The sequence below is a fragment of the Leptodactylus fuscus genome, chromosome 6 (genome assembly GCF_031893055.1).
Source record: "Leptodactylus fuscus isolate aLepFus1 chromosome 6, aLepFus1.hap2, whole genome shotgun sequence".
NCBI classification, from domain to species: domain Eukaryota; kingdom Metazoa; phylum Chordata; class Amphibia; order Anura; family Leptodactylidae; genus Leptodactylus; species Leptodactylus fuscus.
This window is the reverse complement of record NC_134270.1, coordinates 130,977,481-130,996,760: the sequence shown is the minus strand read 5'-3', so window position 1 is coordinate 130,996,760 and position 19,280 is coordinate 130,977,481. Positions and strand designations below refer to the sequence as shown.

The 19,280-nt window shown below is 51.9% G+C and overlaps 7 non-coding genes across 7 annotated transcripts; all 7 read right to left on the bottom strand.

Moving 5' to 3' along the window:
- Positions 1–243: 243 nt before the first annotated feature.
- On the bottom strand, positions 244–315 carry TRNAP-UGG (transfer RNA proline (anticodon UGG)). The gene has a single exon. It is a non-coding gene; the product is annotated as a tRNA-Pro (tRNA).
- An 80-nt stretch (positions 316–395) lies between these two features.
- TRNAP-AGG (transfer RNA proline (anticodon AGG)) lies at positions 396–467 on the bottom strand. Its single transcript has one exon. It is a non-coding gene; the product is annotated as a tRNA-Pro (tRNA).
- Positions 468–658: 191 nt separating this feature from the next.
- Positions 659–730, bottom strand: TRNAP-UGG (transfer RNA proline (anticodon UGG)). The gene has a single exon. It is a non-coding gene; the product is annotated as a tRNA-Pro (tRNA).
- A 142-nt stretch (positions 731–872) lies between these two features.
- On the bottom strand, positions 873–944 carry TRNAP-AGG (transfer RNA proline (anticodon AGG)). Its single transcript has one exon. It is a non-coding gene; the product is annotated as a tRNA-Pro (tRNA).
- A 150-nt stretch (positions 945–1,094) lies between these two features.
- Positions 1,095–1,166, bottom strand: TRNAP-UGG (transfer RNA proline (anticodon UGG)). The gene has a single exon. It is a non-coding gene; the product is annotated as a tRNA-Pro (tRNA).
- A 320-nt stretch (positions 1,167–1,486) lies between these two features.
- TRNAP-CGG (transfer RNA proline (anticodon CGG)) lies at positions 1,487–1,558 on the bottom strand. Its single transcript has one exon. It is a non-coding gene; the product is annotated as a tRNA-Pro (tRNA).
- A 114-nt stretch (positions 1,559–1,672) lies between these two features.
- TRNAP-AGG (transfer RNA proline (anticodon AGG)) lies at positions 1,673–1,744 on the bottom strand. The gene has a single exon. It is a non-coding gene; the product is annotated as a tRNA-Pro (tRNA).
- Between the last annotated feature and the right edge of the window lie 17,536 nt (positions 1,745–19,280).

The following is a 19,280-nucleotide window of genomic DNA, read 5'->3' as shown; positions in this document are numbered from 1 at the left end:
TTGAACCCGGGACCTCTCGCACCCTAAGACCAACGAGCCGACGACCCCGTCACTTAGGGTTAGGGTTAGGGTTAGGGTTACCCATCTAGTGGGATCTTTGATGCCGCCTCTTTGACTCAGCCTCCCTTCCAAAGGCACAAAAGTCTCTAATCTGCGGTACTGCGACAGCAAACACACTGCTGAGGAGTTCTGTCAAAAGAGGGCAAACGGCAAAAGGAGGAGTTCTGTCAAAAGAGGGCAAACGGGCTCGTCCGGGATTTGAACCCGGGACCTCTCGCACCCAAAGCGAGAATCATACCCCTAGACCAACGAGCCGACCGGGTAAACCCTTGTCAAGTCAAGTCAAGCCTTGTTGGCGCATAAAAGCCAAGCGCAGCTATCATCACGATAAGCTAGGGCTCGTCCGGGATTTGAACCCGGGGCCTCTCGCACCCTAAGCGAGAATCATACCCCTAGACCAACGAGCCGACGACCCCGTCACTTAGGGTTAGGGTTAGGGTTACCCATCTAGTGGGATCTTTGAAGCCGCCTCTTTGACTCAGCCTCCCTTCCAAAGGCACAAAAGTCTCTAATCTGCGGTACTGCGACAGCAAACAGACTGCTGATAAGCTTTTCCATGCATGACTTGCCAGAAGGCAAGTCAGAAGAACTCCCGGCAGGGCTCGTCCGGGATTTGAACCCGGGACCTCTCACACCCAAAGCGAGAATCATACCCCTAGACCAACGAGCCGATCGGGACAATGAGGCACCAGGCCCCCTTTTGAGACCTCCCTTGAGTCCCATACTGGGGCTAGAAAAAAGCACAAAGGGGAAAACTGCACAAGGAAACCACGGAAATGAACAAACTTTTGTGCCATCAAAAAGAGAGGAGCGGGCTCGTCCGGGATTTGAACCCGGGACCTCTCGCACCCTAAGCGAGAATCATACCCCTAGACCAACGAGCCAAGGAAACAGAACGGCTGTGTGATGCTTTGCTCGCACCACATTTATTCAAGCATTTCAGTAAACCTGAAGTTGGAGGGGCTGCTATCGCAACACACTAAGTCCAACTCACCAAAGTGGAAAAGGAGGAGTTCTGTCAAAAGAGGGCAAACGGGCTCGTCCGGGATTTGAACCCGGGACCTCTCGCACCCAAAGCGAGAATCATACCCCTAGACCAACGAGCCAACCGGGTAAACCCTTGTCGTTTTCCCCTTGTGCCTTTTTCTAGCGCCAACATCAATTTTCTTTGCACAGTTTTTAAAACCAGGGCTCATCCGGGATTTGAACCCAGACGAGAATCATACCCCTAGACCAACGAGCCGACCCCCCATCACTTACCCATCTGGTACTGGTAAAAAATCTAGTACTCACTTACCAATCTGCGGTACTCGGAAGAAAAAAAAAAAAAGACTCGTCGCCAAACACTGCCATCTGCGACAGCAAACAGACTGAGGAAAAGCTTTTCCATGCTTGCCAACAAGGCAAGTCAAAAGAACTCCCGGCAGGGCTCATCCGGGATTTGAACCCGAGACCTCTCGCACCCGAAGCGAGAATCATACCCCTAGACCAACGAGCCAAACTGCCGCTGTCGCCGTCGGCTGGAGCGTCAGACTGCCTGGCCTTTGCAGGCTGTGTGGTGTTGGGCCATTGGCGCATAAAAGCCAAGCGCAGCTATCATCACGATAAGCTAGGGCTCGTCCGGGATTTGAACCCGGGACCTCTCGCACCCTAAGCGAGAATCATACCCCTAGACCAACGAGCCAACGACCCCGTCACTTAGGGTTAGGGTTAGGGTTAGGGTTACCCATCTAGTGGGATCTTTGATGCCGCCTCTTTGACTCAGCCTCCCTTCCAAAGGCACAAAAGTCTCTAATCTGCGGTACTGCGACAGCAAACAGACTGCTGATAAGCTTTTCCATGCATGACTTGCCAGAAGGCAAGTCAGAAGAACTCCCGGCAGGGCTCTTCCGGGATTTGAACCTGGGACCTCTCACACCCAAAGCGAGAATCATACCCCTAGACCAACGAGTCTTTTTACATCCTATCGACTTGATTCCGGTTTCCTTGAAAAGTAGAGATCTAGAGCTTTCCAACTAGGGGTCGATCAACCCTGTAGCCCCAAAGGCCCCGGCGTGGCGGGTAGGTGCGCGCCGGTACTGTCTGTTCCGGTACTATGCGCCCAATCGAAAATCCGAGAGAAGCGTTTTAAAGCCAGAGATCCGCCTTTTCAAAATATACCAGAATTGTGCTTCTCGGACCTGATCTGGAGGAGCTGCGGCCTCCCAAAGTGGGCCTATTTCACCCCATTTGAAAGCCATTCGTGCTTTAAAGTTGCCTCTCTTCCGGGAGACGTAGCTCCGCCTCTTTACATCCTATCGACTTGATTCCGGTTTCCTTGAAAAGTAGAGATCTAGCGCTTTCCAACTAGGGGTCGATCAACCCTGTAGCCCCAAAGGCCCCGGCGTGGCGAGTAGGTGCGCGCCGATACTGTCTGCTCCGGTACTTTGCGCCCAATTGAAAATCCGAGAGAAGCATTTTAAAGCCAGAGATCCGCCCTTTCAAAATATACCAGAATTGTGCTTCTCGGACCTGATTTGGAGGAGCTGCGGCCTCCCAAAGTGGGCCTATTTCACCCCATTTGAAAGCCATTCACGCTTTAAAGTTGACTCTCTTCCGGGAGATGTAGCTCCGCCTCCTTACATCCGATTGACGGGATTCCAGTTGCCTTGAAAAGTAGAGATCTAGAGCTTTCCAACGAGGGGTCGATCAACCCTGTAGCCCCAAAGGCCCCGGCGTGGCGGGTAGGTGCGCGCCGGTACTGTCTGCTCCGGTACTATGCGCCCAATCAAAAATCCGAGAGAAGCGTTTTAAAGCCAGAGATCCGCCCTTTCAAAATATACCAGAATTGTGTTTCTCGCACCTGATTTGGAGGAGCTGCGGCCTCCCAAAGTGGGTCTTTTTCACCCCATTTGAAAGCCATTTGCGCTTCAAAGTTGCCTCTCTTCCGGAAGATGTAGCTCCGCCTCCTTACATCCGATCGACTGGATTCCGGTTTCCTTGAAAAGTAGAGATCTAGCGCTTTCCAAGGAGTGGTCGATCAACCCTGTAGCCCCAAAGGCCCCGGCGTGGCGGGTAGGTGCGCGCCGGTACTGTCTGCTCCGGTACTATGCGCCCAATCGAAAATCCGAGAGAAGCGTTTTAAAGCCAGAGATCCGCCCTTTCAAAATATACCAGAATTGTGCTTCTCGGACCTGATTTGGAGAAGCTGCGGCCTCCCAAAGTGGGCCTATTTCACCCCATTTGAAAGCCATTCGCGCTTTAAAGTTGCCTCTCTTCCGGGAGACGTAGCTCCGCCTCCTTACATCCGATCGACTAAATTCCGGTTTCCTTGAAAATTAGAGATCTAGAGCTTTCCAACGAGGGGTCGATCAACCCTGTAGCCCCAAAGGCACCGGCGTGGCGGGTAGGTGCGCCCCGGTACTGTCTGTTCCGGTACTATGCGCCCAATCGAAAATCCAAGAGAAGCGTTTTAAAGCCAGAGATCCGCCCTTTCAAAATATACCAGAATTGTGCTTCTCGGACCTGATCTAGAGGAGCTGCGGCCTCCCAAAGTGGGCCTTTTTCACCCCATTTGAAAGCCATTCGCGCTTCAAAGTTGCCTCTCTTCCGGAAGATGTAGCTCCGCCTCCTTACATCCGATCGACTGTATTCCGGTTTCCTTGAAAATTAGAAATCTAGAGCTTTCCAACGAGGGGTCGATCAACCCTGTAGCCCCAAAGGCCCCGGCGTGGCGGGTAGGTGCGCCCCGGTACTGTCTGTTCCGGTACTATGCGCCCAATCGAAAATCCGAGAGAAGCGTTTTAAAGCCAGAGATCCGCCCTTTCAAAATATACCAGAATTGTGCTTCTCGGACCTGATCTGTAGGAGCTGCGGCCTCCCAAAGTGGGCCTATTTCACCCCATTTGAAAGCCATTCGCGCTTCAAAGTTGCCTCTCTTCCGGAAGCTGTAGCTCCGCCTCCTTACATCTGATCGACTGGATTCCGGTTTCCTTGAAAAGTAGAGATCTAGAGCTTTCCAACGAGGGGTCGATCAACCCTGTTGCCCCAAAGGCCCCGGCGTGGCGGGTAGGTGCGCCCCGGTACTGTCTGCTCCGGTTCTATGCGCCCAATCGAAAATCCGAGAGAAGCGTTTTAAAGACAGAGATCCGCCCTTTCAAAATATACCAGAATTGTACTTCTCGGACCTGATTTGGAGAAGCTGCGGCCTCCCAAAGTGGGCCTATTTCACCCCATTTGAAAGCCATTCGCGCTTTAAAGTTGCCTCTCTTCCGGGAGACGTAGCTCCACTTTCTAACATCCGATCGACTAAATTCCGGTTTCCTTGAAAATTAGAGATCTAGAGCTTTCCAACGAGGGGTCGATCAACCCTGTAGCCCCAAAGGCCCCGGCGTGGCGGGTAGGTGCGCACCGGTACTGTCTGCTCCGGTACTATGCGCCCAATCGAAAATCCGAGAGAAGCGTTTTAAAGCCAGAGATCCGCCCTTTCAAAATATACCAGAATTGTACTTCTCGGACCTGATTTGGAGGTGCTGCGGCCTCCCAAAGTGAGCGTATTTCACCCCATTTGAAAGCCATTCGCGCTTTAAAGTTGCCTCTCTTCCGGGAGACGTAGCTCCGCCTCTTTACATCCGATCGACTTGATTCCGGTTTTCTTGAAAAGTAGAGATCTAGAGCTTTCCAACGAGGCGTCGATCAACCCTGTAGCCCCAAAGGACCCGGCGTGGCGAGTAGGTGTGCGCCGGTACTGTCTGCTCCGGTACTATGCGCCCAATCGAAAATCTGAGAGAAGCGTTTTAAAGCCAGAGATCCGCCCTTTCAAAATATACCAGAATTGTGCTTCTCGGACCTGATTTGGAGGAGCTGCGGCCTCCCAAAGTGGTCCTATTTCACCCCATTTGAAAGCCATTCGCGCTTTAAAGTTGCCTCTCTTCCGGGAGATGTAGCTCCGCCTCCTTACATCCGATTGACTGGATTCCGGTTGACTTGAAAAGTAGAGATCTAGAGCTTTCCAACGAGGGGTCGATCAACCCTGTAGCCCCAAAGGCCCCAGCGTAGCAGGTAGGTGCGCGACGGTACTGTCTGCTCAGGTACTATACGCCCATTCGAAAATCCGAGAGAAGCGTTTTAAAGCTAGAGATCCGCCCTTTCAAAATATACCAGAATTGTGCTTCTCGCACCTGATTTGGAAAGCTGCGGCCTCCCAAAGTGGGCCTATTTCACCCCATTTGAAAGCCATTTGAGCTTTAAAGTTTCCTCTCTTCCGGGAGACGTAGCTCCGCCTCCTTACATCCGATCGACTGGATTCCGGTTTCCTTGAAAAGTAGAGATCTAGAGCTTTCCAACGAGGGGTCGATCAACGTTGTATGCCGAAAGGCCCTGGCGTGGTGGGTAGGTGCGTGCCAGTACGGTCTGCTCTGGTACGATGCGCCCAATCGAAAATCCGAGAGTAGCGTTTTAAAGCCAGAGATCCGCCCTTTCAAAATATACCAGAATTGTGCTTCTCGGACCTGATTTGGAGGAGCTGCGGCCTCCCAAAGTGGTCCTATTTCACCCCATTTGAAAGCCATTCGCGCTTTAAAGTTGCCTCTCTTCCGGGAGATGTAGCTCCGCCTCCTTACATCCGATTGACTTGATTACGGTTGCCTTGAAAAGTAGAGTTCTAGAGCTTTCCAACGAGGGGTCGATCAACCCTGTATCCCCAAAGGCCCCGGCGTGGCAGGTAGGTGCGCGACGGTACTGTCTGTTCCGGTACTATACGCCCAATCGAAAATCCGAGAGAAGCGTTTTAAAGCTAGAGATCCGCCCTTTCAAAATATACCAGAATTGTGCTTCTCGGACCTGATTTGGAGGAGCTGCGGCCTCCCAAACTGGGCCTATTTCACCCCATTTGAAAGCCATTCGCGCTTTAAAGTTGCCTCTCTTCCGGGAGACGTAGCTCCGCCTCTTTATATCCGATTGATTTGATTCCGGTTTCCTTGAAAAGTAGAGATCTAGAGCTTTCCAACAAGGGGTCAATCAACCCTGTAGCCCCAAAGGCCCCGGCTTGGTGAGTAGGTGCGCGCCGGTACTGTCTGCTCCGGTACTATGCGCCCAATCGAAAATCCGAGAGAAGCGTTTTAAAGCCAGAGATCCGCCCTTTCAAAATATACCAGAATTGTGCTTCTCGGACCTGATTTGGATGTACTGCGGCCTCCCAAAGTGGGCCTATTTCACCACATTTGAAAGCCATTTGAGCTTTAAAGTTTCCTCTCTTCCGGGAGACGTAGCTCCGCCTCCTTACATCCGATAGACTGGATTCCGGTTTCCTTGAAAAGTAGAGGTCTAGAGCTTTCCAAAGAGGGGTCGATCAACGCTGTAGGCCGAAAGGCCCTGGCGTGGCGGGTAGGTGCGCGCCGGTACGGTCTGCTCTGGTACTATGCGCCCAATCGAAAATCCGAGAGAAGCGTTTTAAAGCCAGAGATCCGCCCTTTCAAAATATACCAGAATTGTGCTTCTCGCACCTGATTTGGAGGAGCTGCGGCCTCCCAAAGTGGGCCTATTTCACCCCATTTGAAAGCCATTTGAGCTTTAAAGTTTCCTCTCTTCCGGGAGACGTAGCTCCGCCTCCTTACATCTGATCGACTGGATTCCGGTTTCCTTGAAAAATAGAGATCTAGAGCTTTCCAACGAGGGGTCGATCAACGCTGTAGGCCGAAAGGCCCTGGCGTGGCGGGTAGGTGCGCGCCGGTACGGTCTGCTCTGGTACTATGCACCCAATCGAAAATCCGAGAGAAGCGTTTTAATGGCCAGCGATCCGCCCTTTCAAAATATACCAGAATTCTGCTTCTCGGACCTGATTTGGAGAAGCTGCGGCCTCCCAAAGTGGGCCTATTTCACCCCATTTGAAAGCCATTTGCGCTTTAAAGTTGCCTCTCTTCCGGGAGACGTAGCTCCGCCTCCTTACATCCGATCGACTGGATTCCGGTTTCCTTGAAAAGTAGAGATCTAGAGCTTTCTATCGAGGGGTCGATCAACCCTGTAGCCCCAAAGGCCCCGGCGTGGCGGGTAGGTGCGCGCCGGTACTATCTAATCCGGTACTATGCGCCCAATCGAAAATCTGAGAGAAGCGTTTTAAAGCCAGAGATCCGCCCTTTCAAAATATATCAGAATTGTGCTTCTCGGACCTGATTTGGAGAAGCTGCGGCCTCCCAAAGTGAGCCTATTTCACCCCATTTGAAAGCCATTCGCGCTTTAAAGTTGCCTCTCTTTCGGGAGACGTAGCTCCGCCTCCTTACATCCGATCGACTGGATTCCGGTTTCCTTGAAAAGTAGAGATCTAGAGCTTTCCAAAGAGGGGTTGATCAACCCTGTAGCCCCAAAGGCCCCGGCGTTGCGGGTAGGTGCGCGCCGGTACTGTCTGTTCCGGTACTATGCGCCCAATCGAAAATCCGAGAGAAGCGTTTTAAAGCCAGAGATCCGCCCTTTCAAAATATACCAGAATTGTGCTTCTCGGACCTGATTTGGATGTACTGCGGCCTCCCAAAGTGGGCCTATTTCACCACATTTGAAAGCCATTTGAGCTTTAAAGTTTCCTCTCTTCCGGGAGACGTAGCTCCGCCTCCTTACATCCGATAGACTGGATTCCGGTTTCCTTGAAAAGTAGAGGTCTAGAGCTTTCCAAAGAGGGGTCGATCAACGCTGTAGGCCGAAAGGCCCTGGCGTGGCGGGTAGGTGCGCGCCGGTACGGTCTGCTCTGGTACTATGCGCCCAATCGAAAATCCGAGAGAAGCGTTTTAAAGCCAGAGATCCGCCCTTTCAAAATATACCAGAATTGTGCTTCTCGCACCTGATTTGGAGGAGCTGCGGCCTCCCAAAGTGGGCCTATTTCACCCCATTTGAAAGCCATTTGAGCTTTAAAGTTTCCTCTCTTCCGGGAGACGTAGCTCCGCCTCCTTACATCTGATCGACTGGATTCCGGTTTCCTTGAAAAATAGAGATCTAGAGCTTTCCAACGAGGGGTCGATCAACGCTGTAGGCCGAAAGGCCCTGGCGTGGCGGGTAGGTGCGCGCCGGTACGGTCTGCTCTGGTACTATGCACCCAATCGAAAATCCGAGAGAAGCGTTTTAATGGCCAGCGATCCGCCCTTTCAAAATATACCAGAATTCTGCTTCTCGGACCTGATTTGGAGAAGCTGCGGCCTCCCAAAGTGGGCCTATTTCACCCCATTTGAAAGCCATTTGCGCTTTAAAGTTGCCTCTCTTCCGGGAGACGTAGCTCCGCCTCCTTACATCCGATCGACTGGATTCCGGTTTCCTTGAAAAGTAGAGATCTAGAGCTTTCTATCGAGGGGTCGATCAACCCTGTAGCCCCAAAGGCCCCGGCGTGGCGGGTAGGTGCGCGCCGGTACTATCTAATCCGGTACTATGCGCCCAATCGAAAATCTGAGAGAAGCGTTTTAAAGCCAGAGATCCGCCCTTTCAAAATATATCAGAATTGTGCTTCTCGCGACCTGATTTGGAGAAGCTGCGGCCTCCCAAAGTGAGCCTATTTCACCCCATTTGAAAGCCATTCGCGCTTTAAAGTTGCCTCTCTTTCGGGAGACGTAGCTCCGCCTCTTTACATCCGATCGACTGGATTCCGGTTTCCTTGAAAAGTAGAGATCTAGAGCTTTCCAAAGAGGGGTCGATCAACCCTGTAGCCCCAAAGGCCCCGGCGTTGCGGGTAGGTGCGCGCCGGTACTGTCTGTTCCGGTACTATGCGCCCAATCGAAAATCCGAGAGAAGCGTTTTAAAGCCAGAGATCCGCCCTTTCAAAATATACCAGAATTGTGCTTCTCGGACCTGATCTGGAGGAGCTGCGGCCTCCCAAAGTGGGCCTATTTCACCCCATTTGAAAGCCATTCGCGCTTTAAAGTTGCCTCTCTTCCGGGAGATGTAGCTCCGCCTCTTTACATCCGATCGACTTGATTCCAGTTTCCTTGAAAAGTAGAGATCTAGAGTTTTCCATCGAGGGGTCGATCAACCCTGTAGCCCCAAAGGACCCGGCGTGGCACGTAGGTGCGCGCCGGTACTGTCTGCTCCGGTACTATGCGCCCAATCGAAAATCTGAGAGAAGCGTTTTAAAGCCAGAGATCCGCCCTTTCAAAATATATCAGAATTGTGCTTCTCGGACCTAATTTGGAGAAGCTGCGGCCTCCCAAAGTGGGCCTATTTCACCCCATTTGAAAGCCATTCGCGCTTTAAAGTTGCCTCTCTTTCGGGAGACGTAGCTCCGCCTCCTTACATCCGATCGACTGGATTCTGGTTTCCTTGAAAAGTAGAGATCTAGAGCTTTCCAACGAGTGGTCGATCAACCCTGTAGCCCCAAAGGCCCCGGCGTGGCAGGTAGTTGCGCGACAGTACTGTCTGCTCCGGTACTATACGCCCAATCGAAAATCCGAGAGAAGCGTTTTAAAGCTAGCGATCCGCCCTTTCAAAATATACCAAAATTGTGCTTCTCGCACCTGATTTGGAGGAGCTGCGGCCTCCCAAAGTGGGCCTATTTCACCCCATTTGAAAGCCATTCGCGCTTCAAAGTTGCCTCTCTTCCGGAAGATGTAGCTCCGCCTCCTTACATCCGATCGACTGGATTCCGGTTTCCTTGAAAAGTAGCGATATAGAGCTTTCCAAAGAGGGGTCGATCAACCCTGTAGCCCCAAAGGCCACGGCGTGGCGGGTAGGTTCGCGCCGGTACTGTCTGTTCCGGTACTATGCGCCCAATCGAAAATCCGAGAGAAGCGTTTTAAAGCCAGAGATCCACCCTTTCAAAATATACCAGAATTGTGCTTCTCGGACCTGATTTGGAGAAGCTGCGGCCTGCCAAAGTGGGCCTATTTCACCCCATTTGAAAGCCATTCGCGCTTCAAAGTTGCCTCTCTTCCGGGAGATGTAGATCCGCCTCCTTACATCCGATTGACTAGATTCTGGTTGCCTTGAAAAGTAGAGATCTAGAGCTTTCCAAAGAGGGGTAGATCAACCCTGTAGCCCCAAAGGCCCCGGCGTGGCAGGTAGGTGCGCGAGGGTACTGTCTGTTCCGGTACTATACGCCCAATCGAAAATCCGAGAAAAGCATTTTAAAGCTAGAGATCCGCCCTTTCAAAATATACCAGAATTGTGCTTCTCGCACCTGATTTGGAGGAGCTGCGGCCTCCCAAAGTGGGCCTATTTCACCCCATTTGAAAGCCATTCGCGCTTTAAAGTTGCCTCTCTTCCGGGAGACGTAGCTCCGCCTCTTTACATCCGATCGACTTGATTCCGGTTTCCTTGAAAAGTAGAGATCTAGAGCTTTCCAACGAGGGGTCGATCAACCCTGTAGCCCCAAAGGACCCGGGGTGGCAGGTAGGTGCGCGCCGGAACTGTCTGCTCCGGTACTATGCGCCCAATCGAAAATCCGAGAGAAACGTTTTAAAGCCAGAGATCCGCCCTTTCAAAATATACCAGAATTGTGCTTCTCGCACCTGATTTGGAGGAGCTGCGGCCTCCCAAAGTGGGCCTATTTCACCCCATTTGAAAGCCATTCGCGCTTTAAAGTTGCCTCTCTTCCGGGAGATGTAGCTCCGCCTCTTTACATCCGATCGACTTGATTCCGGTTTCCTTGAAAAGTAGAGATCTAGAGCTTTCCAACGAGGGGTCGATCAACCCTGTAGCCCCAAAGGACCCGGCGTGGCACGTAGGTGCGCGCCGGTACTGTCTGCTCCGGTACTATGCGCCCAATCGAAAATCTGAGAGAAGCGTTTTAAAGCCAGAGATCCGCCCTTTCAAAATATACCAGAATTGTGCTTCTCGGACCTAATTTGGAGAAGCTGCGGCCTCCCAAAGTGGGCCTATTTCACCCCATTTGAAAGCCATTCGCGCTTTAAAGTTGCCTCTCTTCCGGGAGACGTAGCTCCGCCTCCTTACATCCGATCGACTGGATTCCGGTTTCCTTGAAAAGTAGCGATCTAGAGCTTTCCAAAGAGGGGTCGATCAACCCTGTAGCCCCAAAGGCCACGGCGTGGCGGGTAGGTTCGCGCCGGTACTGTCTGTTCCGGTACTATGCGCCCAATCGAAAATCCGAGAGAAGCGTTTTAAAGCCAGAGATCCACCCTTTCAAAATATACCAGAATTGTGCTTCTCGGACCTGATTTGGAGAAGCTGCGGCCTGCCAAAGTGGGCCTATTTCACCCCATTTGAAAGCCATTCGCGCTTCAAAGTTGCCTCTCTTCCGGGAGATGTAGATCCGCCTCCTTACATCCGATTGACTAGATTCTGGTTGCCTTGAAAAGTAGAGATCTAGAGCTTTCCAAAGAGGGGTAGATCAACCCTGTAGCCCCAAAGGCCCCGGCGTGGCAGGTAGGTGCGCGAGGGTACTGTCTGTTCCGGTACTATACGCCCAATCGAAAATCCGAGAAAAGCATTTTAAAGCTAGAGATCCGCCCTTTCAAAATATACCAGAATTGTGCTTCTCGCACCTGATTTGGAGGAGCTGCGGCCTCCCAAAGTGGGCCTATTTCACCCCATTTGAAAGCCATTCGCGCTTTAAAGTTGCCTCTCTTCCGGGAGACGTAGCTCCGCCTCTTTACATCCGATCGACTTGATTCCGGTTTCCTTGAAAAGTAGAGATCTAGAGCTTTCCAACGAGGGGTCGATCAACCCTGTAGCCCCAAAGGACCCGGGGTGGCAGGTAGGTGCGCGCCGGAACTGTCTGCTCCGGTACTATGCGCCCAATCGAAAATCCGAGAGAAACGTTTTAAAGCCAGAGATCCGCCCTTTCAAAATATACCAGAATTGTGCTTCTCGCACCTGATTTGGAGGAGCTGCGGCCTCCCAAAGTGGGCCTATTTCACCCCATTTGAAAGCCATTCGCGCTTTAAAGTTGCCTCTCTTCCGGGAGATGTAGCTCCGCCTCTTTACATCCGATCGACTTGATTCCGGTTTCCTTGAAAAGTAGAGATCTAGAGCTTTCCAACGAGGGGTCGATCAACCCTGTAGCCCCAAAGGACCCGGCGTGGCACGTAGGTGCGCGCCGGTACTGTCTGCTCCGGTACTATGCGCCCAATCGAAAATCTGAGAGAAGCGTTTTAAAGCCAGAGATCCGCCCTTTCAAAATATACCAGAATTGTGCTTCTCGGACCTAATTTGGAGAAGCTGCGGCCTCCCAAAGTGGGCCTATTTCACCCCATTTGAAAGCCATTCGCGCTTTAAAGTTGCCTCTCTTTCGGGAGACGTAGCTCCGCCTCCTTACATCCGATCGACTGGATTCTGGTTTCCTTGAAAAGTAGAGATCTAGAGCTTTCCAACGAGTGGTCGATCAACCCTGTAGCCCCAAAGGCCCCGGCGTGGCAGGTAGTTGCGCGACAGTACTGTCTGCTCCGGTACTATACGCCCAATCGAAAATCCGAGAGAAGCGTTTTAAAGCTAGCGATCCGCCCTTTCAAAATATACCAAAATTGTGCTTCTCGCACCTGATTTGGAGGAGCTGCGGCCTCCCAAAGTGGGCCTATTTCACCCCATTTGAAAGCCATTCGCGCTTCAAAGTTGCCTCTCTTCCGGAAGATGTAGCTCCGCCTCCTTACATCCGATCGACTGGATTCCGGTTTCCTTGAAAAGTAGCGATCTAGAGCTTTCCAAAGAGGGGTCGATCAACCCTGTAGCCCCAAAGGCCACGGCGTGGCGGGTAGGTGCGCGCCGGTACTGTCTGTTCCGGTACTATGCGCCCAATCGAAAATCCGAGAGAAGCGTTTTAAAGCCAGAGATCCACCCTTTCAAAATATACCAGAATTGTGCTTCTCGGACCTGATTTGGAGAAGCTGCGGCCTGCCAAAGTGGGCCTATTTCACCCCATTTGAAAGCCATTCGCGCTTCAAAGTTGCCTCTCTTCCGGGAGATGTAGATCCGCCTCCTTACATCCGATTGACTAGATTCTGGTTGCCTTGAAAAGTAGAGATCTAGAGCTTTCCAAAGAGGGGTAGATCAACCCTGTAGCCCCAAAGGCCCCGGCGTGGCAGGTAGGTGCGCGAGGGTACTGTCTGTTCCGGTACTATACGCCCAATCGAAAATCCGAGAAAAGCATTTTAAAGCTAGAGATCCGCCCTTTCAAAATATACCAGAATTGTGCTTCTCGCACCTGATTTGGAGGAGCTGCGGCCTCCCAAAGTGGGCCTATTTCACCCCATTTGAAAGCCATTCGCGCTTTAAAGTTGCCTCTCTTCCGGGAGACGTAGCTCCGCCTCTTTACATCCGATCAACTTGATTCCGGTTTCCTTGAAAAGTAGAGATCTAGAGCTTTCCAACGAGGGGTCGATCAACCCTGTAGCCCCAAAGGACCCGGGGTGGCAGGTAGGTGCGCGCCGGTACTGTCTGCTCCGGTACTATGCGCCCAATCGAAAATCCGAGAGAAGCGTTTTAAAGCTAGCGATCCGCCCTTTCAAAATATACCAGAATTGTGCTTCTCGCACCTGATTTGGAGGAGCTGCGGCCTCCCAAAGTGGGCCTATTTCACCCCATTTGAAAGCCATTCGCGCTTCAAAGTTACCTCTCTTCCGGAAGATGTAGCTCCGCCTCCTTACATCCGATCGACTGGATTCCGGTTTCCTTGAAAAGTAGCGATCTAGAGCTTTCCAAAGAGGGGTCGATCAACCCTGTAGCCCCAAAGGCCCCGGCGTGGCGGGTAGGTGCGCGCCGGTACTGTCTGCTCCGGTACTATGCGCCCAATCGAAAATCCGAGAGAAGCGTTTTAAAGCCAGAGAACCACCCTTTCAAAATATACCAGAATTGTGCTTCTCGGACCTGATTTGGAGAAGCTGCGGCCTGCCAAAGTGGGCCTATTTCACCCCATTTGAAAGCCATTCGCGCTTCAAAGTTGCCTCTCTTCCGGGAGATGTAGCTCCGCCTCCTTACATCCGATTGACTGGATTCTGGTTGCCTTGAAAAGTAGAGATCTAGAGCTTTCCAAAGAGGGGTAGATCAACTCTGTAGCCCCAAAGGCCCCGGCGTGGCAGGAAGGTGCGCGAGGGTACTGTCTGTTCCGGTACTATACGCCCAATCGAAAATCCGAGAAAAGCATTTTAAAGCTAGAGATCCGCCCTTTCAAAATATACCAGAATTGTGCTTCTCGCACCTGATTTGGAGGAGCTGCGGCCTCCCAAAGTGGGCCTATTTCACCCCATTTGAAAGCCATTCGCGCTTTAAAGTTGCCTCTATTCCGGGAGACGTAGCTCCGCCTCTTTACATCCGATCGACTTGATTCCGGTTTCCTTGAAAAGTAGAGATCTAGAGCTTTCCAACGAGGGGTCGATCAACCCTGTAGCCCCAAAGGACCCGGCGTGGCAGGTAGGTGCGCGCCGGTACTGTCTGCTCCGGTACTATGCGCCCAATCGAAAATCTGAGAGAAGCGTTTTAAAGCCAGAGATCCGCCCTTTCAAAATATACCAGAATTGTGCTTCTCGGACCTAATTTGGAGAAGCTGCGGCCTCCCAAAGTGGGCCTATTTCACCCCATTTGAAAGCCATTCGCGCTTCAAAGTTGCCTCTCTTCCGGGAGACGTAGCTACACCTCCTTACATCCGATCGACTGGATTCCAGTTTCCTTGAAAAGTAGAGATCTAGAGCTTTCCAAAGAGGGGTCGATCAACCCTGTAGCCCCAAAGGCCCCGGCGTGGCGGGTAGGTGCGCGCCGGTACTGTCTGCTCCGGTACTATGCGCCCAATCGAAAATCCGAGAGAAGCGTTTTAAAGCCAGAGATCCACCCTTTCAAAATATACCAGAATTGTGCTTCTTGGACCTGATTTGGAGAAGCTGCGGCCTGCCAAAGTGGGCCTATTTCACCCCATTTGAAAGCCATTCGCGCTTCAAAGTTGCCTCTCTTCCGGGAGATGTAGCTCCGCCTCCTTACATCCGATTGACTGGATTCTGGTTGCCTTGAAAAGTAGAGATCTAGAGCTTTCCAAAGAGGGGTAGATCAACCCTGTAGCCCCAAAGGCCCCGGCGTGGCAGGTAGGTGAGCGAGGGTACTGTCTGCTCCGGTACTATACGCCCAATCGAAAATCCGAGAGAAGCATTTTAAAGCTAGAGATCCGCCCTTTCAAAATATACCAGAATTGTGCTTCTTGCACCTGATTTGGAGGAGCTGCGGCCTCCCAAAGTGGGCCTATTTCACCCCATTTGAAAGCCATTCGCGCTTTAAAGTTGCCTCTCTTCCGGGAGACGTAGCTCCGCCTCCTTACATCCGATCGACTTGATTCCGGTTTCCTTGAAAAGTAGAGATCTAGAGCTTTCCAACGAGGGGTCGATCAACCCTGTAGCCTCAAAGGACCCGGCGTGGCGAGTAGGTGCGCGCCGGTACTGTCTGCTCCGGTACTTTGCGCCGAATTGAAAATCCGAGAGAAGCGTTTTAAAGCCAGAGATCCGCCCTTTCAAAATATACCAGAATTGTGCTTCTCGCACCTGATTTGGAGGAGCTGCGGCCTCCCAAAGTGGGCCTATTTCACCCCATTTGAAAGCCATTTGAGCTTTAAAGTTTCCTCTCTTCCGGGAGACGTAGCTCCGCCTCCTTATATCCGATCGACTGGATTCCGGTTTCCTTGAAAAGTAGAGATCTAGAGCTTTCCAACGAGGGGTCGATCAACCCTGTAGCACCATAGGCCCCGGCTTGGCGGGTAGGTGCGCGCCGGTACTGTCTGTTCCGGTACTATGCGCCCAATCAAAAATCCGAAAGAAGCGTTTTAAAGCCAGAGATCCGCCCTTTCAAAATATACCACAATTGTTCTTCTCGGACCTGATTTGGAGGAGCTGCGGCCTCCCAAAATGGGCCTATTTCACCCCATTTGAAAGCCATTTGAGCTCTAAAGTTGCCTCTCTTCTGGGAGACGTAGCTCCGCTTCCTTACATCCGAACAACTGGATTCCGGTTTCCTTGAAAAGTAGAGATCTAGAGCTTTCCAACGAGGGGTCGATCAACCCTGTAGCCCCAAAGGCCCCGGCATGGCGGGTAGGTGTGCGCCGGTACTGTCTAATTCGGTACTATGCGCCCAATCGAAAATCTGAGAGAAGCGTTTTAAAGCCAGAGATCCGCCCTTTCAAAATATACCAGAATTGTGATTCTCGGACCTGATCTGGAGGAGCTGCGGCCTCCCAAACTGGGCCTATTTCACCCCATTTGAAAGCCATTTGAGCTTTAAAGTTGCCTCTCTTCCGGGAGACGTAGCTCTGCTTCCTTACATCCGATCGACTAAATTCCGGTTTCCTTGAAAATTAGAGATCTAGAGCTTTCCAACGAGGGGTCGATCAACCCTGTAGCCCCAAAGGCACCGGCGTGGCGGGTAGGTGCGCGCCGGTACTGTCTGTTCCGGTACTATGCGCCCAATCGAAAATCCGAGTGAAGCGTTTTAAAGCCAGAGATCCGCCCTTTCAAAATATACCAGAATTGTGCTTCTCGGACCTGATCTGTAGGAGCTGCGGCCTCCCAAAGTGGGCCTATTTCTCCACATTTGAAAGCCATTCGCGCTTTAAAGTCGCCTCTCTTCCGGGAGATGTAGCTCCGCCTCCTTACATCCGATTGACTGGATTCCGGTTGCCTTGAAAAGTAGAGATCTAGAGCTTTCCAAAGAGGGGTCGATCAACCCTGTAGCCCCAAAGGCCCCGGCGTGGCGGGTAGGTGCGCGCCGGTACTGTCTGTTCTGGTACTATGCGCCCAATCGAAAATCCGAGAGAAGCGTTTTAAAGCCAGAGATCCGCCCTTTCAAAATATACCAGAATTGTGCTTCTCGGACCTGATCTGGAGGAGCTGCTGCCTCCCAAAGTGGGCCTATTTCACCCCATTTGAAAGCCATTCGTGCTTTAAAGTTGCCTCTCTTCCGGGAGACGTAGCTCCGCCTCTTTACATCCTATCGACTTGATTCCGGTTTCCTTGAAAAGTAGAGATCTAGAGCTTTCCATCTAGGGGTCGATCAACCCTGTAGCCCCAAAGGCCCCGGCGTGGCGAGTAGGTGCGCGCCGATACTGTCTGCTCCGGTACTTTTCGCCCAATTGAAAATCCGAGAGAAGCATTTTAAAGCCAGAGATCCGCCCTTTCAAAATATACCAGAATTGTGCTTCTCGGACTTGATTTGGAGGAGCTGCGGCCTCCCAAAGTGGGCCTATTTCACCCCATTTGAAAGCCATTCACGCTTTAAAGTTGACTCTCTTCCGGGAGATGTAGCTTCGCCTCCTTACATCCGATTGACTGGATTCCAGTTGCCTTGAAAAGTAGAGATCTAGAGCTTTCCAACGAGGGGTCGATCAACCCTGTAGCCTCAAAGGCCCCGGCGTGGCGGGTAGGTGCGCGCCGGTACTGTCTGCTCCGGTACTATGCGCCCAATCAAAAATCCGAGAGAAGCGTTTTAAAGCCAGAGATCCGCCCTTTCAAAATATACCAGAATTGTGCTTCTCGCACCTGATTTGGAGGAGCTGCGGCCTCCCAAAGTGGGTCTTTTTCACCCCATTTGAAAGCCATTCGCGCTTCAAAGTTGCCTCTCTTCCGGAAGATGTAGCTCCGCATCCTTACATCCGATCGACTGGATTCCGGTTTCCTTGAAAAGTAGAGATCTAGCGCTTTCCAAAGAGGGGTCGATCAACCCTGTAGCCCCAAAGGCCCCGGCGTGGCGGGTAGGTGCGCGCCGGTACTGTCTGCTCCGGTACTATGCGCCCAATCGAAAATCCGAGAGAAGCGTTTTAAAGACAGAGATCCGCCCTTTCAAAATATACCAGAATTGTGCTTCTCGGACCTGATTTGGAGAAGCTGCGGCCTCCCAAAGTGGGCCTATTTCACCCCATTTGAAAGCCATTCGCGCTTTAAAGTTGCCTCTCTTCCGGGAGACGTAGGTCCGCCTCTTTACATCCGATCGACTTGATTCCGGTTTCCTTGAAAAGTAGAGATCTAGAGCTTTCCAACGAGCGGTCGATCAACCCTGTAGCCCCAAAGGCCACAGTGTGGCAGGTAGGTGCGCTCCGGTACTGTCTGCTCCGGTACTATGCACCCAATCGAAAATCCGAGAGAAGCGTTTTAAAGCCAGAGATCCGCCATTCAAAATATACCAGAATTGTGCTTCTCGCACCTGATTTGGAGGAGCTGCAGCCTCCCAAAGTGGGCCTTTTTCACCCCATTTGAAAGCCATTCGCGCTTCAAAGTTGCCTCTCCTCCGGAAGATGTAGCTCCGCCTCCTTACATCCGATCGACTGGATTCCGGTTTCCTTGAAAAGTAGAGATCTAGCGCTTTCCAAGGAGTGGTCGATCAACCCTGTAGCCCCAAAGGACCCTGCGTGGCGGGTAGGTGCACGACGGTACTGTCTGCTCTGGTACTATGCGCCCAATCGAAAATCCGAGAGAAGCGTTTTAAAGCCAGAGATCCGCCCTTTCAAAATATACCAGAATTGTGCTTCTCGGACCTGATTTGGAGAAGCTGCGGCCTCCCAAAGTGGGCCTATTTCACCCCATTTGAAAGCCATTCGCGCTTTAAAGTTGCCTCTCTTCCGGGAGACGTAGCTCCACCTCCTTACATCCGATCGACTAAATTCCGGTTTCCTTGAAAATTAGAGATCTAGAGCTTTCCAACGAGGGGTCGATCAACCCTGTAGCCCCAAAGGCACCGGCGTGGCGGGTAGGTGCGCCCCAGTACTGTCTGTTCCGGTACTATGCGCCCAATCGAAAATCCGAGAGAAGCGTTTTAAAGCCAGAGATCCGCCCTTTCAAAATATACCAGAATTGTGCTTCTCGCACCTGATTTGGAGGAGCTGCGGCCTCCCAAAGTGGGTCTTTTTCACCCCATTTGAAAGCCATTCGCGCTTCAAAGTTGCCTCTCTTCCGGAAGATGTAGCTCCGCCTCCTTACATCCGATCGACTGGATTCCGGTTTCCTTGAAAAGTAGAGATCTAGCGCTTTCCAAAGAGGGGTCGATCAACCCTGTAGCCCCAAAGGCCCCGGCGTGGCGGGTAGGTGCGCGCCGGTACTGTCTGCTCTGGTACTATGCTCCCAATCGAAAATCCGAGAGAAGCGTTTTAAAGCCAGAGATCCGCCCTTTCAAAATATACCAGAATTGTGCTTCTCGGACCTGATTTGGAGAAGCTGCGGCCTCCCAAATTGGGCCTTTTTCACCCCATTTGAAAGCCATTCGCGCTTTAAAGTTGCCTCTCTTCCGGGAGACGTAGCTCCGCCTCCTTACATCCGATCGACTAAATTCCAGTTTCCTTGAAAATTAGAGATCTAGAG